General features: G+C 28.8%; 1 long non-coding RNA gene across 1 annotated transcript in view; it reads left to right on the top strand.

The window, feature by feature from the left end:
• The window catches only part of LOC129972533 (uncharacterized), a 355,512-nt gene that overhangs the window by 22,569 nt on the left and 311,504 nt on the right, over positions 1–21,439 (top strand). Inside the window, exon 2 of the long non-coding RNA XR_008784871.1 lies at positions 17,291–17,377. This is a non-coding gene — a long non-coding RNA (uncharacterized LOC129972533). The remainder of the gene's footprint in view (positions 1–17,290; positions 17,378–21,439) is intronic.

The raw sequence follows: 21,439 nt of genomic DNA, 5'->3' as shown, positions 1-21,439 counted from the left end.
AATAATAAAATTAATATTCATAGCCTTGCTTTATTTCTTAGGAGAAAATTTGCAATTTAACTTCGGATTATTGAAGTTTTACAAAAATTGTTGGAAGTTTTCATGATAATTAGCAAAAGAATGTAATATTTAAAATCATTTTACACATTTTTAAATAACTTTTTAAAATTTATTTAAAAATCCTTATTAAAACGGTCGAGTAAAACAATACTTAATTGCAAAATTTCATGGAAGATTTAGTTCTATAACTTAATAGATTTAAAAAAAACTATATTGATAAAAATTAACTTATAGAAGATAAAACGAAACGAATGCTAAATTCGATTTTACAGTTTTTATAAAACTTAATAATCGACTAATTAAATAGGCTCTTCTTGAGAGACAATGCTTAATATTTAAATCGCACAAATAATAATTTTTGGACATTTGGAATCCGTATATGTAGTTTCATTTTATTGCTTAGTCATCTCATTTAATGAGATTTTTAATTTCATTATTTGTAATATTTTAAGGTAATTAAGCCAGAGAAAATGATTCAGCTTTTATGTTTATATTGGATACATGCATTCATATATGAAGAACGCCTATATGAAAGACACACCTACAATTTGCGCATAATGTTAGCGTTTAACAATGGTTTTTTTTTAATGCATACTGTTTTAAACCTGAAAAAGAAAAACGCTTGAATAAATTAATACAAAATTTATTTAATTTTGAAACAGAAAAATGTGGGCAATTATGTTGTTAAAAATAGCAAATCTGGACGAATTAGAAATAAAAATTGAGCCATTGTACCGAATTTTAATAAAAATAAGTGATAGTGTGTATATATAGTTGTTTCCAAACGCATGTACTCTAAACAAAAAAGCAAATTTCTAGACAACTAAATGTATTTCAAGTAGGAGACTTGTCTCTTAACTTTGCAAAGAACCTTAAACCTACCCTTCACAAGGGTTCATACCAGAATTTTAAAACGTTCCAAAACCCTCAGGGAAGTAAAAGAAAACATTTCTCAGATCAGAAAGTGTTTGCTCGATAAGTTCTGGTACGAAAGTGATTTGAATTTCGGAAAGATCTCTTATGAAGCGAAGTTTCCTATTTGTTTGCACAAAGCAGTGTGGGAATTCCGAATCGCCAGACGGCAAAGTCAACAGCTGGGAATTAGATTACAATGGTATTAGCGCATATTAGACGGAATCCACCGCTGTTTGACTTGGGGTTCACAAACATTCATTTATCTCTTTGATTACGGATCCGATCAAGGACCGATGTTACAGCGGAGCCCCCCCCCCCCGCAAGAGTAGAAATTCCCAGTTTGAGCCTGTTGTCAAATTTTAACCTGGTCTCTTCTGGTCCAAACATGTTCAAAAAGAATTTTTTTTTTTTGAAAAACGCTCTAAAATTGTTACATTTTAGAAATTTAACATAACAAAGATTGAACAAAAAAATCTATGGAACCAAGATATACCAGAATGAATTTCCTTGTATTATATGTATATTTCACATTTTTGTATACTTTGTATAATGTATATTTGTATCGTAATTTCATATGTTGTATCATATTTGATAAAGTACATTTAAAGTTTATATGGCTCAATTACAAAATATTGTAATTACATTAAAATTAGACCAAGATATTTCATTTTTTAAAACAAATCGATTCCGGAAATCGCATGTTTGGAATTAAGTATACACTCTGTGGACAATTTTTCAAAAACATGAAAACCTCCAAAATGAAATTTTTGACGTGGTACTTAAACTAAAATTGTATATCTCCAAACGGTTACCCCAACTGGACATCTTTGTCATGGCACCTTTTCGCCATCCTTTAAGAATCCATGTAAATCGCTTTTCCATCTATGAACATAAAGTGGAAAGGAAACTATATTGCTGATTCGTATTCATAATGCATGGCGCAGAATTTATTATTTCTATATTATTGATCATTTCATTACATATTTTTATTTCATTATAATAAACTTAGCCTAAGAATAAAAATAAAAAAAAATTCTCAAATGCGTATTGCCAAATGGTACAAAAATATTTTATTTACTTTAAAAAAACTTACTATGATATAAACTCAATTTATGAATCTTAAATTAAAAACTAAATACTAAGATTAAATTAAATTACTGAAATTAAAATTACTGTTAAATTACTAAAGACATAGTTGGTTTTAATCCAAAATGCAGTATTATGATACTGATGAAAGAATTTAACAAATCGAATAAATCTTAAGAGCATATTCTGCATTGTTTTAATTATGTTATAACAGAGAAACTTTAACATATCTCTAAAAAACCCTTTATAAAACATTTTTTTAATGTGTTGCAGAGTATCAATTTCCAGTCTCCTCGAGCTACTACTTCGAAGAATGTTGCACTGAGGCAAAAATAAAATAAAAATGTGCTGTTTCCTCAGCTTCGTAACTAGAGTGTTTCAGGTTCGAGACCAGATTCCGACAAAGAACCGTCATGTAAGCGGGCCTGATGCAGATTAAATCCGTCGGGGCGAAACGTCTGGTGTGGTGTGGAAGAGTGGAGAGGGGGTACCAGCTCAGGTGATGTCCTCGTCATCTGATCTCAGTTCAGAATTACGAGGTTCGTCCGAAAATAGCATTAGTGTTGCTTTAAAACGGAACGTTAATATAACTAAACTAAACTAGTCCAATCCTTCCTCATGAAGTCAACTAAAGTAATAAAAATCGGAAACCCAAGTTATTTCGGCTAGACAGAGGAAAGCGGAAATGGCTTAAATTTCAACCACGATATATATTGCTGCCTCTGGGGCTCACGGTCATTTTACAGTCTGCCCAGGGGAGAAACAAAGGTTAGATGGGTGTTGTTAACGATCTTGTAAGGTGTTATTTAAACTTTCATTCTGAAACTCTGCCGGAGTTTTTGGAAAGGGCTTAATAACTTATTTTCTTATTCAGTGAGTAGCTTTATATATTGGTAGTCTTCTCATAGTGTTTGAAAATTTCCGAATCCCATGGAATTGTTTTCTGAAAACAGTAAGAAGAATCTTTTGTATAAAGACGTATATTTCGAAGACGATGAAGCAATCTGTTTCTAAGAATGTTAAAGTACATAATGCTTGTAACTGCTCTATAATATTTAAATCTTTTCGTAGAGTAATAGCACTGTCCGAGTCTGATCATAGAATGAGACGCATAATCAAAATTAAACAATGGCATGTATGAATGTAGAAATGACTGCATAATATATTTTTCCAAAAAAATCATAGTAAAGCGAAACAAATGTCTTCTTTATTGGATTAAAAAAAATAACATTTCGCTGTTAAAAATAGGTACTGTCATTGAAAATTTAAAAATTAGCAAACAATATTGCCTAACAGACAATTATAAATATTGATGTTGTAACTAATACTCGTATAAAGGTGGGGAATGTTTTCTGAAGAGGTATTTTAGTTTTCCTGCTGTTAAAATTCGGCAATAGTTAAACGAAGAATAATTTTTCTAACCTATATCACGTTATTCCCACGAACCAGAAATTATAAAGGGCCTTCAAAGTTCGCGCTCATTTTATTTATCTTTTAATATCTTATCGAAGAATACCCATTATACAAATAAAATACAAGGAAATCCCGATAAAAGTAAAATACGTTGAAAACCCGATATATTAGGAAAAATAATCAACTCATTTTGTAAAAGGCAACGCATTGTGCAGGAACTATATTCTATAATAAGGAGTTTAACTTCTTTTTAAATTTATTGCAGGCTTACAGGTATTATAAAGAAAACGTATCAGTATGGGGCATTTACAATACATCTTACTGAAATTTCGAGTTTTTGTATCAATTTTCTTTTTATTTTACAGGACATGTATACACATCGAAAGCATCAAATTGAAGATTTGTATTGAAATGTTAGTAGTTAACTGTAAATACTCATGTAATTACAGGATAGTAAACAAAATACTCTTCTCCACCCACCCGCCCTTTTCTTTGAACAATGGAAGAAAAAAAATTGGTCCCAAATAAACTTTTTTTATCTCTAGAAACAATGGTCTGATAAATAATCAGGCAGGCAGACGGACATCACATATATACTCACAGTACTTTCTCCTTTATTATAAGTAGATATTTATATATAATTATAAAAAATGGGCAGTTTATATTGGTCAACATTTGGCGTTAAACGTTTATATTTTTTTAAAATGTTTGTTAAATGGATGGCTTTATATGGCCGGCTTAAAGGAAGATTGGTTGATTGGTTGGTTTTAAGCTCAGATGATTCCTGGTTCGATATGCAATTACAGTGGAAAAATCGATGTGCAAGTAGGCTAATGCACGTTTATGATGATTTTGTGGGTTAAATATTATCTCGCTGGTGAGACGCGAAGAATGGTGAAGAGGAAGAGAAATGCTCTTGTTATGAAGTCGTCCACTTCATCTGTGAAACAACTCAAAATATCTGAGCCTGTTCTAAAATAGCGCTTGTGTTGCTTCAAAACGGAATATTAATCTCTTCACTTACAAATTTATTTAAGCTCCTAATTAGATTGTACATCATATTTCGGACATTTATTGTTATTCCAAACTCTATAATAACATAATGGATATTTGAGATATTGGGGCTTTACCGAATGACTTTTGCGTTTTAATTGATGTCATACTTTCTCTTAATTTCAGATTTAAATACCAAAAATTCAATTCACGTGTTAGACACGTCATTTTTCTGCAAAAGATCAATATGCTGAAGCAAATTCGACCTACGAATGCTATCTGAATAACTGCAGAAAACGAAGGTTTGCGTGAGAAACAAAATTCTCCGAGTTTTTAAATCATATTTTGCAGGATGCCACATTTGGCGACTTATCCCTAGAGAAAAATTATAACTAGGCATGTGTATCGTAATGTGGCTCTATAAACATCATATTAACAGAAAGTTGATATAAAATTAAAAGATGTCAAAAAAATATCTGTAAAAATGTGTAGAAAATTTAGTATTAAAGTTTCATTTTCTTCCAAGATTTAAAAAAAAAAAAAAAAAACTGATAGCTAATAATCTAATAATTATTTTATTTAATGTCCACTTAATTATTTTTCAGTGGGGTTAATAATCAGATAATTATCTGTTCAATACACAAAAACTCAATTCATAATTGTAAATAAAAATCGTAATAATATGATAATTAATGCATGTCACAAAATTATCAGTTTATTTTTTCTTGGGGGGGGACTCATCCCAATTAACTAAGAAATTCCGTTAATTACTATTTTCGCGTCAGTTATCATATTTCGGAAAAAAAACTATTAAATCGTATTCTACTAGTTGAAACACTCGAGTTCTTTTAAATTGCCATTTTAACTGCTTTACGCTGTGAGGCATACGAATTGCTACTACGCATGTGGAGCAACATTTTGTTCCCTTATACTTTTTTTCCGGGTGCGCAGTTGAAGACTTTGGCCAAAAAAATATTTAAAAAAAAATGAGATTCTGTGATGCCTGGGGTAGAATTCAATTGTTGGCGTGTTTTTGTAAGGTTAGCTGATGATTAAAACTTAATGAATCTAAAATTAGAAACATATTTTTAAAAATGTGAAATTGTCTGTTGTATCATTATAAATTTTTTTAATTATTTGAAAAAGAATTAGAAAAGAGTAAATTCAAACATTGTTAATGGAAATATTCTAACGTCTCAATTAAATATAAAGAACTAAACAATGTAAATTTAACATTGTAATAACTTTGAAATAAGTTACTGGTAAGGAGAAAAAAAAATTGCGTCTATGTAATGATAAGCAGTCTTAACTAATTATTTTTGTGCTTTAAAATATCTGTCATCTGTATGTTAAGTTTAAAGTCAAGTCTCTAAATATTTATCGCAAACTCTGATATAAAGGTGAATTTGTGACTTAGACACGTTTTTCCCAAGTCGATTGAAATTAAAATTTGTCCCAAATTATTCTATTTTTTAGATTTCCTATGAAATAAATTGATTTTGTATTTTCTATTTTGTAAAGGTTTTTCATGCTGGTTCATGGTTACATAAACTGAGGGACTCAAAAAGTAGGATATTGAAATAAGAAGTGAAAATAAGTGTCTTTCGTTAATTCAATTGATATAATTTTAACATTATTATCATTCAAATAAGCTGTCATTTAAAAGATTAAAATTTAATTATTTGAAATCTAAGTTCTGTTTATTTATTACTTTATGCAAAATTTGAGGAAAGAAATAAATTTTAAAGCTAACCGTTAATTAACAATTAATAAAAAATGACTGTCTTGCTTGAATCAAATAATCTTTGCATTTTTAATTTTTTGAAATGACAAAATTGAAATGAAAAATTTGAGAAGTTTTAAATTAATCCTGAGATTTAAAGGAACTGCAAATACTTTGTTAATCAGGCTTTCTTTTTAAATGTTCTCTCCATGTAAAATGTTAGAATGCATTTATTTTCAAAATGCTTAATCAAATTTGGAACTTAATTATTCTTTTGTCTGTGCAGAAAGATTAGGCAAAACAATGGTTTTTCAGAAATTTTATGAGTAGAGTTAGTGAAAGCAAAAAAGAAAACTTTTACATCGAGCACTTGAATAATGGAAATATTTGAATAAAAATGTCATGAATTCTTATTCAAACTGTAATTCTTAGAAAAATTATATTTAGTACTGACAGCTGTGCCTAATTTGCTCTATTTATTTTAGCAATGTTTCTTTAAAAATAGATAATTTAATTTAAAAATTTGGCACTTTGCCCCAGTTTCGGAAGTAAAATCAATTTTAATTGCTACGCCTATATATTAGAATTTTATTAGAATTTATATATAATTTTATTAATTTTGATTGAATTCAAATATATATCTTTTTTTCTTTTTTCGTATACTAAGTAGTTATAGAAAGCATTATAATATAAAAATAACAAATTTGATATTTTAATGCCTTTCCATCTTATCAAAATTCTGAAAATCATGTTTGTTTTTTAAATCTGTCCATCGGTCAATTGATTTGCCAATATGATAAATCCACCTGCGAGAGTTGTCTCATCAAAACATTCTTTCATAATCTTTAACACTTCTTTTGAAATCTATTGAAACCTAAGTTTGAAACGAAATTAAAATTACAGTCAGAAAATTACATACTAAATTTAATACATTTAAATCATTGCTTTATGAATTATAGTCTATATGCTTCTGAAAGTACAGACTGACGGACTGTCGATTCCCTGTCGGGTTTCCGCTCAAAAATTTGAAACGTGTCTACAATATTGATATTAAATTTGTGTGCCGAATTTCTACCATTCTTACAACCGGTACCTTTGTTAGTTTTATAGTTATCGTATTAAGGTGTACGTACACACTTGATTTTTTTTAATTTTTAAAAAATCCGGTTTTTTCACAGTATGTCATTAATATATGTTTAAACTCATTTCAGTGAGAAAAAACCATATTACACTAATTATTAATTAATATTTAATGAGCTAATTAGCATATTTTTTAAAACATGATATCTTAAATTCTGATTTGTACAAACGCACAATTGTAGTTGGAAATGATGCCTAATATGAGTCTTCATGTTTTTTGCCACAATCAAGTAATAAAAATATATAGTTTTTTCAACAATTTTTTCATTAACGATGAATAGAAAAAGCGAGATTTTTTCTGTAATTTTAGATTTTAAATAGCTATTTAAAATTTATTTCTATAAATATAACTTTGGTTGAAGCACGAAACATTCACTGTTTCATACAGATTATTTTGATATATAAATAATTGTATTTGGTTCATTTCTTGTTGAGTTATAATTATTTGAATGAAGCAACATAGCGCAAAAATATCATTCTTCATAAAATGAGTTTAATAAAACCGAAACTAGAGGTATTAGGGAAAGTACCTCAAGAAAAATAATCATAACTCGAGAAATATTTCTACTATTGACAACATCTTGGTATTGTTTGAAAGCTAAAGGATCAGAGAACGTTTTGAAACAATAAAAAATAATTCGATATTTTGAACGATTTTCGATGTTTTAAATGTATACGTACACCTTAGCTTATATTCGAACAACCGGACAGACAGACAGACTTCCTCTGAATAGGTTTTGTTCAAAATTTCATAAAAACTTACAAATTTGGTGCAAAATTTATTTATTATATTATGGTTAACATTCTTGTTATTATAAAGGGATATATTAAAGTGGAATTTGATTTCAACATGTTCAGAAATAAAGCTATTTAGGATGAAAATGTTAAGTTACTAGAAACAAGATGAATGACAAGTCAAACAATTATGTGCATGTGATTGCTAGAACTACTCGCTTGCTCTCCCCTTTTTGACGAACAATTCAAAAGGGGCATTGGATTTCACTCCAGATATAATATCAGTGTGAAAGTATGAGAAAATGTAGCGCATCTCTTAAAATTTATCAGTGCGTAATTCACAAATTTTAAAATTTCACGGAATACAAAATAATTTTTATTATAATCAGCGCAAAAAGACCCGTTCAATTTAGTTTTCAAAGAAATAAAAATCTTTTGCTCATCTTTGAACATCCACTACAGACAGCTCCACACCACTTTTTCTTTTTTTTATTATTCAGACCTTTTAACTGCACAGAATAAATCTTTTTTTAATACTTTGAATATATGTCCTTTCGATACCTAACAAATAATGTAGAAAATGTTTATTTCCGAATTTCTGTATTCATGCACAGATGTTTCAAGTCGAATTCGCCCATACTTCAAAAGAATCTCTTTGGACGAGTTTCTTCTGGTAAGTTAAATGATGTAGAAAATGATTTGTTTCATGCATTTTAAAAGTAAATGAGGGAGTTCTGGCAGAAGCGTAGGAATATTATTCATTTCTTTCTGATTTATCTTAGAATTTGTTCCGGTTTTCTGCAAACTGATAAAATTGGCAGAACTTGAATTGAGCCGACATATTTCAAATAGTGAAATGTTTCGTTTCACATAAAACTTTTTATCCCTGCTTTCTGAATTTGAAACATTACCCTGGACCTTTTTATAATCTTCTCTTTAAGAAATATATAAATGTTCTCATGGTAGGGATTTTTGAAGAAGAATTTGATATTTCAAGTAAGTATCTTTTTGATGATTGCTCAATGAGTTGCAAATAGTTTCATATTATTCAGTTTTACCATTTTTGTATTAGGTATCAGTACAAACTTTTAATAGGAAATTTCTATTCAAAAAGTATTTAATCTTTTTTTTCTTGGTTCTTATCAAATGTGGTAAAATAATAATAATAATAATAATAATAAACGCTTTAAAATTTTTAAGCATTGATCACCTTTATCGACTAATAAAAATGCCAAGACTAATAAGTAATTAAACAATGAAATAAATTAATAAATTATTTAAATGTTAATTAAAAAATTACGATTACATAAACAATTAAATCATTAAAAAAGACGATTAAATAATTTATATGTAATTGGGTTTTAATAGGTTTTTCCTCAGAAAATTAGTTTTAAATTTCAAATTTTGATAAGCATGCAATTCGTACTACTTTCAAAGTATTATAAAAAAATTTTTTCGTCCAAAACATCTTTCTTATTAAACTTACTATGTCTTGATCGCAAAAATGATTCATCCAATAGCTTTCTGAATCGAAATATGATCATGAAAAATACAAGAATAAAAATAGAATTATCCAGTATTGTAGTATTATATATATTTTCGAATGTTTCGTAACGCACATGATATCTGAGAAGATTATGTATAGCAATAATAACAATGTATAAATCAATGTATAATGATCAATGTATAACAATAATAACGCATTTTGTAAGCTAACCGAAACGCAATTTTATTTATGCAATTTCAATACAGGAAAGAGGGCAGTGTTTAAAAATTGAGGAAATCAAAACTAATTTTTATCATTAGTTCTAAAATTTAAGGTTTACTTAAGCGCAAAAAAAAAAAAAATAAATAAAAAAAAAATAAAAACACCTTCTCACAAAGGCGAATCTTTATAACTTGGACATAAGCAACGATAAAAAAAAGGCAGGCTGAAATAATTGTAGCAGCGATGAAGACCTTTTTAAGATTCAGTACAATATTAAACTGCACTTCTGAAAATATGATTGAAAAAAAATATTAAAAATAAATGAAATTTGAGGTAAAGTTTCAGAACGATTACATTGATATTAATGAAGTTACGATGTTTTAAATTAAAAAAAAAATTCTTATTCACAGCTATACAGTTTTTAAAATGTTATCCAGAAAATAAGCCAAAACTTCGATTAATTTTTAATTAATAAATACTCTAATGCATTATTCACATATATAATTTATATACATCTTACCTATAATTCCCTAGAAAATACCAGGGATATATGCGCTGATAATACAAATGATTTGGCTATAATAGACAAAGGGACAAGTAATTGGATAGTTGTGAATAGGAGACGCGAGTTAAATGGTAGCAGCGGCAGACATTGTGTTAAAAGGGACTGAGAAGTTTAAATGTATCTCTCCTTTATTCCCGACATTGAACCTGTAGACTGTCATTTGTTTCAGTCTTCGCCGGAATTCTTAATGATACAATACTGGCTTTAGCCATTTATTCAGTTTGCACTAAATTATCTGATGTAGTATATATTGGAAATACGCTATTGTGTTGTCTCAGAAAAGAGTCCTAAGAACTAATTGATGTGTTTTAATACACACATAATTTCTAAAGCGACCTTTTAACTTAAAAAGATTTTATATTTTAATAAATGAAAGAAGATAATTCAATACAAGTAAGTCAATACAGTGGTATAAAATGCTTTAGGAAGAGTAGAAAATAAGTTGTTTTAAGTATAGTTGGTTTGGATGCTAATTGACTAAAACCATGAATCAATTCCATTTCGTAGTGTTACAACGAATCATAAGTCGGGTACATATGAAATTTGCATGTTTAAGATCAATTAAAAATATTAGCTCGAAAGTTTTAAATACGTTTATATGATTGAAATAATCATTTACTTTATAATAACTCTATTCATAAAAGAAAGAACTATTATCCAAACTGATATGTTTGATAAATACAATAGTAGAACCAATAAAGAACAAATTAAAATTGGATTATTAGCCTGTTGTTGCAAATCTGGTCTCCACTTTTCCTCTTTCTGCCATTCTATCTGACATCAATGTCATTCTTAGTTTCGAAATGAGCATGCGAGATTTAAGTTTTGAGTAAAAGTGTTTATTGCTTATAATTTATGTTCACTTCACAGAAATTTCACAGAATCAAAAACGTATATTATTTATGTGTGCTGTAAATTTGATTGTAATATCTGTATTTTTAATTGATATACAATAAAATGACAAAGGAATAATTTTTTGATAAAGTATAATAGTGAGATCAAAATAACTTTTTTTCTGCCTTTAAAAATTTTTCGATTTTGTATAAATGAATTAAATCTACGGCTTCATGATAAATAACAAATAATTCAGTTTAATATAAAATTAGTTTGGTGAGAGTCTAAATTTCATGCTTTTTCCACCTGTTTCTTTACGTACAATGTGGAAGTTAAAATATTCCTTTTTTCTTGAATTGGCCTCTATGGACCAAATATACCTATTTCGACTTCTTCAGATATATGAAAAATGTATGATTTAGAATCAGTCCGTTTTTGTGGAAACGATGATGATTTTTGTGACTCAGACAGCGATTAGTCTAAACTATTTTAGAAATCCGAGTAAAACTGATTTTGTCAGATATTTTTGAATCTTCCCAGGAAGTAGGTAGGAATTTTATATTCTAGATAACGGGAAAAAGCATTTGATAGCTCCTGGTATGCTATTTACTTAGTTGCGGAGCATAAAAATATTTATTTCATCTTTTTTCTCAAAAAGATGAACTTCTTTACTGCATAAATATTCCTGATCTCATGATGACTTTAAATATTTTGTATAAATGAGAAGGAAGGTGACTTTTTGTTGATTCTCCAAAAATAAGCCCTAAATGAATGTTATTGAAATAAATGTTTCTATACATGTTGACCATTTAGTTAATAACAAAAAGTCGCGTTGACACAGATCTTACACATGATGCTTGATCAATAGAATATTATATATTTCCGGGGGGGGGGTCTGCAAATGGGACAGTCGTAATTGAATACATCATTATTTAAAGAATAATTAGATAATAAAAGAAAGACTGGAATCTGAAGTGAAAAAAATTCAAATGGGAAAATTCGATTAATCTAAAAAAGGATTTTATTCAATCCTATTTTATAAAATGAAGCTTTATAAAACAATTTGTTTGAGAGTTAAAAAATGTTTGAAATATCTTTATAACCCATTTACGATTTATCTCAAACTAATTTGATGGAAGTGGGTGCTTGATATCAAAAATTGCTGAAGAATGAAAAGTTTGAGCTCAAGATGGAATTTAGCGAGATAAAATATTAGAAATATTTCAAGCAAATAGTAACTACTTTAAAAGTTTAAAAAAAATCCGAAACAATTGAATATAAATGTTAGGCAAATTCAAGATATGCAATTGCAATATGAACTTCAACGTTCATTTTCACCATTCGCATCTGGAGACTTTCTCTGAAGATTTAAGTGTGGCCAATAAGAAGTAAGGTGAAAGATTACTTCATAAAGGAAATGGAAAGACGATTTCTTGGAAGGTGGTGTATTAACAGAATTACCGAGTACTGCACTCAGAATTCATCAGAAGAAATGTAGGGAAAAAGTGTCAGAAAACTTAGAAACTTTGTTATAAGGATTTGTAATTTTTTCATAAATCCATTTATCATTTAAACCATGAAGAAGCTGGATTATAAATGGAAAGTATATATATAAAATACTAAATTAAAAGAGTCAATATTATTTATATTTCTATTTTTAAAGAAATCGTCTGATATGTTTATGAAAGAAATCGGATAATAGCAGTAACGGAAGACTCTTTATTCCGTGAATAATACTAAGCACATGCAGGGACGAAGAGACTAAAGGATATTCATGGAATTTATAACAAAAATAGGATACAACACAGCAATGCAATAACACTCAGAGCAAATTGATTCACCATCAACATTCCAAGGAAAAAAATCCATGTTCTAGCGTGTACTCCCGTTTATATAATCTCCGTGAGAAGATATCGAATTTTTTTAAAAGGATATATGGATCTCATCTTCTGATACAGATATCGCCATAATTATTATAAATTTAGAACGATAGTTTTTGTCATAAAATTTATGCCAAATTGCCATATTTGTGACCAAGCTTGTTGATCTGACAGCATAAAAACTGTATCTCTATTAAATAAAGGTAGGAAAGCAATATTATAGTTTAGTAATAATGTGAAATCATTTAGAAAAAATAATTTCTCTGCAGAAAAAATGAATTCCAATCTTGGACTTAGTAATAAAGATTACATATAAATCAGTTATCAAAACTGAATTTTCAAGAAGTAGTTTTTATAATCCTGTGTAGTAAGTTCGATATTTTGATGAGAAATTTTTATAGCTCGTACTAAAGGATTTATGATATAGACATCAAAATTCAAAATGGTATCGCTGAAAATAATGTACTATGCCTTATTAAACATAATTTAAGATATGGAAACTCTTACTCTAAAAGGCGAAGAAACTTTTCCCGCAATCCCATAATTCCTATTTAATTATTCAAAGAAGTTCCCAGATAAGTCAATTATCGCGTCAATTGTCCCGGTTTGTTGGGATTCATTAACAGATAATCTGATTTCATCCGGGATGCTCATAAACTCCTGAGGGAAGTACTGATTGACTCGGGAAATATGGTCATAACTATACCATTTCCTTTGATCTGTCATTTCAGTTCCTAATTAATTCAGTCTGCGAATAGATTTATAACTGTTAACTCTTGGTAATCAAAATCTGATGAACAGAATTATTTTTGTAACCAACTATTCCTGAAGATTCTATAGAATTTCTGAAACTATATTATATCCTCTGTTTTTTCAGATGCCAAACTTCACAAATGAAAAGCAGTATTCTAATAAAGAAAAACATAGTAAAACTATTAATAAACCTTTGAAATCCTAGTAAAAACTGCCGTTTTGTTTCAAAATATATCCTTCTATATCTTGCATAGTTTTGGTTTAAAAATATGCCAAATAAAGGGTGTCCCAAATTTAACGTAAGATTTGTACTTGCCACCATTTGTGAAGTAAAGTGCTGGCAACCCTATTAAAATGTTTGACAGTTTAGGTTTAAGGTGTGTAATATGATAGAACAACGTGTTAGCGCAAGATTTGAATTAAATGAAAAAAACATAATTTTTTTAATTGTTATATTTTTATTGAACCGTAAAGTACACGGAATAGGGATATGTATGGAATACCATATAGATCAAATGCCGTCTACGGCTTTGCTAGCACATACGCATTCCTTTGTTGAAATTTCCCATGACCATTTTGCATAAATGTGTCTGAATTTCGTTGATGAAGCGCTGAATTTCCCCCTTCAATGCACGCGTGCTTGTGGGAATTTTGGCATAGACTTTTGACTTAAAGTAACGGCATAAAAAAATCCAATTGTGTTGAATGACATGGTGCTGGGGGGGGAGGGTAATTCACAAATTTTTGAACTGTGGCTCCCAGACTTTCATTATGTTTGAAATATAGTTAAACATTGAAAACGCGTTGTTCTATTGTGTAATGCTCCCTTTTTATAAACCCTAAACTATCAGCTGTCAAATGGGTTTTTAAAGGTTTCCACCACTTTACTGAACGAATCGTAGCAAATTCAAACCTTGCGTTCATTTTGGGACACCCTGTATAAGAAATTTACCTCTGGGGCCCCTTTTAAAATCAAGAACGATTGACGCAGCGTAGCCAAAAATGGGTCTTGCTCCCGGAAATACAACATAGCCAACAAATTTAAGAACATAACGAAATATCAGTTTGTCTGTTTCTGCTATGATTTATAGATATATTTAGGAGACCACCTTGATTTCAAAATTTTCGATGCTTACAATTTAATCATATTCCGTTGTATATCAATTTTTAGAAATCATACATGGCATATTCAGACTGAAAAACGGTTTCATAAATAAAACGAGTAGGTGCTGACATAAATAAGTTTATTGGTGTAACTGAGAGCATCTCAAATATCAACTTTATTCTCGGTTTGGAAAAAATCGGAGATAATACATTTAATAACGCACGCATAAATATATGCCTATGCTATATAAGGCGTTCTCTGGATGTCAAATTTATTGAAGAATAGGCAAGAAAGTTTAAGTTAGTCAACAATACTAATAAATTTTGCGTCCGGAGTATATTAAATCCGGGATAGCGTAAAGGAAACATGCATAATATATCGCATAATAATGAAGGTATTATTTGGGTATTAAGAGACGAAATTATCAACGGATAAACAGTTTCATAAATAAAACGAGTAGATGTTAACATAAAACATTTATTGAAATAACTGGGAGAATCTCAAATATCAACTTTATTCTCGGGTTGAAAAGAAAGGCTCAATAAGCTGAAATAAACATTCAGAATTATTCTTTATACTCGATTATTAATGGCATATCGAAAAAAGAGTGATTATATTTAATATTTTAAAATAGCAGCTTTTCTTTCGAACGTTTAAGTTACATAAAACATTGCTACTTTACAACAACACATGGATAAATCAGCCCAAAAGAAAAAAAATAATAAAAGTGAATAACAATACATTCACTATATAATATTTATATACTCACGATATAATTTGGTTGGTTATCTTTTCCTATTTCAAAATTTTAAGTATTAATTAAAAATACTTTAATGGCATTGCTTAGTGTAATTACCTGTCGATTTTGTCTAATCTCCCTCAGCGCCAGCTGTGTGTATGTGATTCTATAATGCTACGAATTAAATCTTAATAATCCATTTGTAACTTTTAGATTACCTAAATTCATATTAACTAATGATAAACTAAATTCCAGATGATTTCTATTTTTATTCCTGAATATTTCTCTATTTTACTTCAATTTAATCAAAACAGAAGAAGCAGTTTACCAGCTTTTGAATATTATAAATGAAATAATACAAATTCGGAAGAATTTTCTGTTAAGAAACATTTTAAAGTTTTTCTTTATTTATTGTAGAAATTGTTAGTTTGATAAATTATTATGCTGGATATTGACCTTTGTTTCCAACAGTATGGATATCTGTTTGCAAACAAAGGAGTCGGGTTTAACTCACAAATTTATCCTCATGTTGTGATTCCTAATTATCTAATTCCGTCCATTTCGTTTTATGATACATCCTCGATTTCTCAAAGCACTGTCAGCCATTTGCAGAGAACTAAGATTTGAATAAATAACATTGCAGTGATATGACTGAAATGTGTGTGTCTACTCTGAGGCATAACATTGTCTCTAATGTAAACAGATTATTCACTTTGTGCTGTATATACCCCAGGAGTCCTGATTATTAGAAGTAATAAGTCATTTGCAAATGGAAGCGGTAATGGGCAGCATACCGTTCGGAGTATTCAAGACTTCTCGAAAACAGGGGCTTTCCGAAAATTTAACATCCGTTGGTTGTATCTGGGGTGTCAAGGGCATAATACTGTTAAAACTTATAATCATTTTTTTAGAGGAAATGCAACATTGTATTAAAATTTGTAAAATATTTAAGAACACTCACTAGGTATGACATTGAAACTTTTTGTATAGGCTACCGTTCATAAGATTTATGAATAGTAGCTTCGGTTGAGTAGAGAATCAACTATTGAACATATAAATCAATAATGAAAAATGTTTTTGAAAATAATGTTAAAATAAGAGTTTTAAAAAGCTATTTATAAAGCGCTGAGGCACGAGGCATAGAAATCACTTTTGTTACTTATTGTTGAAAGGTAACTATCAAATATGGACAAACCATTGTATGAATTACAGATTGCTTCATTGCATCCTTTTATAGCTGCTTTGTATTCGACTATTCGTTTAGGTAATGAATATGGGTGCGAAATATTATTAGAAATGTCCTGGAAAGTGTTTACCGTGACACCAAAATCAGAGGAAAAATTATAAATGAATTATATGATAGAACTAAAGAAAACTTAATCGAACATGAAGGTAGGCTTAACTATTGAGAAATAGAATTGCTCCGACATAACTTTGGATATTGATATTCATAAGAAAATCCAAAAGAATTATCTTACACCTAGTCTTGCCCCGTATACCTATCATTTCTTCTTAATTGTGAATTATTTAAAGTTCAATAAAATAACGTACAAAGTAAAACTATCCTTCACTTGATAACAGAATATGCTGCAATTAAATTTTTCTTATCATTGTGAAGTCAAATTTTTAAATATATTTCAGGAAGCCTGGATATAAAAAAAATCTCCTGAAGATTGGTCCATTTGTTTCATGCCTCGTCTGTGATTCACTTCCACTTAATCCACAAAGGTGAGTTAATATTGGTTTATACATTCAGTTTATTTGTTAAAATGTTCCGGCTAGTTTAGGAGGGGAGATTTCAAAAATAATAATGTTTATACGATTTTTTTTTATTGCGATGATTGATATTGATTACGATGTTTTCTTTATATTGAAAGTGGAATTTAAGTATATATACAACTTGAGAAGTAAAAGTCTATTTTGTTGTAAATTTTAGCATTTATTTTCAAAAACTAGGATTATTCTAAAAAAAATACTGTAATAATTTTTCATTTTTATTTGTAACAACATATGCGTAACATATCTTAGAATATAATTTAATGTTATATATGAATTATATTCGAAATCAGTATTTTTGTGTGTAATGCATGAAATTATCTGTGAACGTTTGGCATTTTTTTTCATCACTATTTATATTAAACAATCATAAATGCACTTCTAGAGTATGCAGCATCAAATACAGTGTTCATTACATTCTTCGTAGCATAAAGAGCACTAGTTTTAAATTTCATTAAAATATCTAGGTTATTTTTTGACATATGAAGGTACAGTTCAGCAAAATTATGAAAAATATCCCCATTCTTCAAAAAATGCATTTAAAGTTTATAAATATCTACATACCAATAGTTTGCTATAACTTGGCTTCTTTATTGACTTAAAGACCAAATAAAGATATCGCTGGGAACAGAAAAGTACTTATTTTTTGGAAATGCAAAAAAATGAAAATGCGAATTTTCATCCAAATTGATGTTTTTAATCTATTTATATTTCTTAAGTAAATTTAGTATTCTTCTAATTATTTGAACAAATACCCCCTCATATTTAATATGCAAGTAATTTCTTATAGGATTCATTAAAGAAAGATAACCTATATCCTAATTTTAGATTGATAAGTTAATATATGATAATTCAATTTCTTGTCAAAAGCCCTGTTTGCTGTTATGTTTAATCGATCCTGTATCTATCGTGTCGTGAATGATTGCTGTTGAAGGTGATTTAATCCTACAGAAATTTTAGTAGGCTTATGATGAACACATACACCAATTTGTATCAAAACAGCTCAACATTATGTAACTATTCTGAAATAAACAAAACATTTACATGCTTATTCACTAACAATTTTAAAGAGAGAAGATTTATCTCCAAAATTTTAGTCCCCCTCTCCAATCGAATAAAAATTGTGATTTTTAAACAAGGTATAAGTGCTCAGTATTTTGCTTTCAGTGGCTTGTAGATGAGTGGTTTGTGCTTCGTAGTATAGTAATGAAAATAGAGTAAGAATTTTTGAAAGCTAATTTTTTTCCTCAATCGGTATGAACCAAATTTTGACACAGAATTAGAATTTCTGTAACTGGATCATATACCAAATTTCACTTCTCCATATCCTTCCGCTTTTGAGTTATCACACTTGCATGAGTAGGTAGACAGACAGACGGTCATCTCCTTGACTTATTTGATTCAAAATTTGATGAATCTATTATTGTATAATTGATTACCTATACTATAATACTTCTGACTACCTATACTATAATACTTCTAACTATCTATATTATAATTGCTAAAATTGTTTACTTATTTTTATCTATTTAGCTGTTTACGTTTCGTGGTTCATTCACAAACACAAAGTTCCTGAGCATGGACTTCGTTCAAAATTTGATAGAAATTTACAAATTTAAAATTTAACATTTGGCCAATTTAATCCATCTGTGGTATAGCACTCTTGAGTTATTTTATTCATTGACACAAAGACATCATACCAAAAATGATTTTCCGAATACAGAAAATACTGAAACGTGTAGATTCATCAAAATTTCGAGTTTAAATTTTTTTAAACATTGAGGTGCTTTTCTTTTTACATTTATTTCAAATAAATTAAAAGGGGCTACTATGAATAAGAGAAATATTACCCTTTTGCTAGTACCATGTTTTTATTTTTCTTCTTGAAACAAAAATTATAGCCGCCCATTTAGTATTTACAGCTAATTAAACAGAACTAACGCACTCTGTCCAAAGAGGAGAAACTTAGTTTTTATTTTCTTGAAAATGAAAACTATCGAGATTTTGTAGCTATATATATATATATATTTTATATTTTATTTTACTTTGTTTTTGTTTCAGGAATAATATTCCACTGATTTGTTTTGAAACCTATTATTTCTTAACAATTATTTTTAAACGACTTACAATTGGGTATTTCTTACAACTATTATCTTTAAATCAGTAAATATATGCAACATGCTTTGATATTAACTTTTGTGTTAGATAATTCTTTTTAAAAGAAACCTTGTGATACTTCAGAATTTGGAATTTTCGTATCCATTAAATCCCAACGTGATATTCAATAAAACCATCGTAGCATCCCCTCGAATTAAACAAGGCAGAATAATTTGTTCTAAATTTTATTTTGCATTATTTCAAATTCTCTGATGTACTAGAATCGAGATATCCATTTAAAAATGTATAAATCAACAGAAAAAAATTTCGATGCCCTTTAAACATAATTTCTCTATTCCTATATTTGCTTGTTTAATTTTTCAGGAACATACATACAAGTTTAGGAAATGGGTAATTTTCAAAAATTCAATTGAATGAATAGTTATATTTGATTTGCAGTTAATAAATATTAATATTCACTCATTAAATAAACTGTCAATACTCATATCATAAGTTAATTGTTCTTAAATGTACAAAGTTATCACACAGTTTCTCTTTTTATAGAAAATTAACAAATGTCTCAAGAAATTCCACTGGTCAGGTTTTAATTTATATTACATTCAAAATCCAAAGTAGGTTCCAAAATGAATGATACAATAAAATAATTCTTTATTAAACAGAAGTATCGGAATTTTTTTCGTAATTGATAGGATTTACATTGTACATAATTAATAAAAGGAAATCAATGTTTTATCCTTTCATATTCCAAATGATGTAAAGGGACATATTTTTTTTCTATTGTAGAGAAAGTAAAGGTATCCAACATGCCGGAACGAGCTGTTGTTCTTTTTATAGACCAATAAAAACTTCTTGGACAATTTGCTTTCATCCAGAAAACTTTTTTCGATCAATCTCTTAATAACTCCCAAATCCTGGGGCGATCCCCCCTCCCCCTCCCCTAGTCTTCGTAATTATTTGCTTACTTGTTTCTGCACAATAAACAAGAAATAAGCAAGCAATATAAGCCAATAAGCAAAACAAAAAGCAAGCAAAATAAATCAATAATTAGTACAATAAGTACTAGGTATAAGTACGCAGGGTGCTCAGAAACTCTTCTTGATCATAAAAATATATTGTGAAAAACTGTTATAATTTGCCATATGATTGCTTCTATATATTTAAAGGCCGTTATTAGGCTTTTAATAGTATCCCTTTCGTCAGTAAATTTCCGTGTAACTATACTTGCTAGATCGAAAAAGGCCGCAAATGTGTTCTAACATTTTGCCTGCGTCCATTCATTTGGTTCTAACACAGCATCTGCTTATCCTAACTTTGTATCAATATCTTTAAATGATGCACCAATACACTCTCTCCTTTATATAGCCCCAAAATTGACATTGAACAGCAATGGCCAATTTGATTTCATGGATCTAAAAGGCCCATTGACTTTTTCTTCGTTAACGCCCTTTTGATTATAGATGAATGCAAAATCCTTATTTCTATGTATAGTTTCCTTTGTAAAATTATTATTGTTCTTATCCAATCGATAGCAAATGAGTTGCGCTATCTATTGGATAAGAAAACGACTATTCCATAGTTAAAATTTTGCGGTATTATATTCATTAACACTTTTGCACCAATATTTTTTAATCAGGATGGACATTTTTATGACCACCCTATATAACAACTGATCATCATTGCCAGTAAATGAAAATCGGCTACTAATTATCAGACTTATTTTTTTAATTTCATAGTAACATGTAAATAACTTGCCTTTCCAAATTGTTTCAAATTGTAATTTGCAATAATCCTTCTTTATAAATTGTGCATCAAAAACTAATAAACATTGAATATATTTGTCACCATTCTTGTTGGTGAAAAACGGATCAATAAGTTTATTATCTTTATAGAGGATAA

This window comes from Argiope bruennichi, chromosome 6 (genome assembly GCF_947563725.1).
Source record: "Argiope bruennichi chromosome 6, qqArgBrue1.1, whole genome shotgun sequence".
NCBI lineage: Eukaryota > Metazoa > Arthropoda > Arachnida > Araneae > Araneidae > Argiope > Argiope bruennichi.
This window is presented reverse-complemented; position numbering and strand designations above follow the sequence as displayed.